This window comes from Dasypus novemcinctus, chromosome 10, assembly GCF_030445035.2.
Source record: "Dasypus novemcinctus isolate mDasNov1 chromosome 10, mDasNov1.1.hap2, whole genome shotgun sequence".
Classification (NCBI taxonomy): Eukaryota; Metazoa; Chordata; class Mammalia; order Cingulata; family Dasypodidae; genus Dasypus; species Dasypus novemcinctus.
Window position 1 is genome coordinate 128,411,431 of NC_080682.1, and position 2,143 is coordinate 128,413,573.

Sequence of the window (2,143 nt, forward strand, 5' to 3'; positions counted from 1 at the left end):
AAGTTCACAGGAAAGGTGTAGATAAAGAAGGAGGTGCCCCTGGGCAAGATTATGTGCTGAACAAAATATGCTGCATGTGGATAAGAATTCTAGGAGAACAGTTATCAGACAGCTATTGAAAAGAAGAATAACTATTGTATTTGTGGTAACCTAGAAACAAGAGCTTCCCATGAGAACTGCTGAATGTGCTAATGTCACTTAAGGTATAAAATAGCATGCCTGATTAAACTGGGTGCCTGAGGTCGCTGTAAGCTCCTGCAGTCTCCTCACAGTCCACCTGGTCCCTGCTACTTTGTGTCTTTCATTTCTTCACCCTCTCATCCCCTCCTTGCAACTGCACAGACCCTGTTCAGCTATACTGCACTGTGCAGGTCACGGCACTCACAAAGGAAATACCCAAAATATTTGAAAGTATGGACCCGAAGAAGTACACACTCTTTGTTATGGGGCTCCCCTATGTGGGGGACACCCCTGCTTGGCACAGCACTCTTTGCATGCATCAGCACTGCACATGGGCCAGCTCATCACACAGGCCAGGAGGCCCTGGGTTTGAACTCTGGACCTCCCAAGTGGTAGGCAGATGCTCTATCAGTTGAGCTAAATCTGCTTCCTCCCTCATTTCTGAGTTTCCAGTACTGACATTCTGTTACTCTCCCCATTACTCCTCACATCTCAACTGGCCAATACACTGTCCTTTCAATTCTTTACTCTTCTCCTCCTGTGATCTTGTCTCCACACTCTGCAGCCATGCATTGCATGATCCTCTCTTGAATCTTCTCATTGTTGGTAGCTGCAGTCTCTCCCCAATACCGATTTCATGCATCCTACTGCAGACCACCACCTCACATGACATATCACCTTAAAGCTTGGAACTTGAACTTAAAATGGCTTCATGGACATTTACTTTCCTAGAAGTTCTCCTGCATCTCATAGTAACCAAAAGACAGCTGGAGCTGTCAAACTAAGTGCAGGGGTGTCCCCCACATAGGGGAGCCCCATAACAAAGAGTGTGCCCCTCAAGGAGAGCTTCCCCATGCAAAAAAGGCACAGCCTGCCCAGGAGTGGTGCCACACACACCAAGGGCTGATGCAGCAAGATGATGCAATAAAAAGTGATATAGATTCCTGGTGCCACTGACAAGAATGTAAGTAGACAAAGAAGAACACACAGTGAATGGACACAGAGAGCAGAAAATTGGAGGAAAGGGGGAAAAGGGGAAAGAAATAAAAAATGAGGGGCCTACAGTCAACAGCAAGTGAGGGCAGTGGGTGATATCATCTGGTGACATGAGATTCAAACATTGGTCTGTTCCTCTGTTTAGGAAATAGGAAAGAATAATTATCTGAAAAGAGCAAGGTGGATAACCCCCCACTCTAGGCCAGAGGTAAGGGGTATATGCAGAAATAGCAGCCATCCTTGTGGTGGATGCTTGGACCATAGGGAGAGTTGGGTTTCCCATACAGCAGGCTTTTTCACTCTGAGCACTGTTGGCACCCTGGACTAGAAAATTCCTGGTTGTGGGGCATGTGCAGAGTGCTTTAGGGTGTTTACTGGCATCCCTGACCTCTGTCTACCCACTAGATGACAGTAGTATCTCCTCCCACTAGCCCAGCATTATGTTAACTAACAGTGCCTTCACAAATGGCCACATGGCCCCTGGGGGGGGTGGCAAAAATTGTTGAGAACCACTACATTAGAACACTATGGTGATGGAACTTTCAAAGGAGCAGTTGAAGATAAAGCATATTTTGCTGTTGATGCACCACAAATCCAGAGGACTCCAATCTGTCCCATGATATGAACAGTGTTGGGAAACACTAGATTAAGACTGCAGCCACTGGGAGAATGAGAAAGACAGAGCAAAACCCAGGAAGTGAGGAACAAAGGAATTGAGAATAAAGGAATATCAGGATACTAAGTTTATGTGTTTCTGACCTGCAGATTGCTGCCACTCCTTCATTATCAAAAAGTCTGGGCCAAGAGCCTGGCAGAGGTCAGACTACAGTTACAGGCCAAGTACAAGCAGGTTTCCAAATAAAGAAAAGAACTGGTCAGAACATTACATCAAGAGAAATATATGTCACTGCAAGCAGAATGAGTTAACTCTGACCTGAAAATGTCTGTTTTTATTTACAGCATTTGA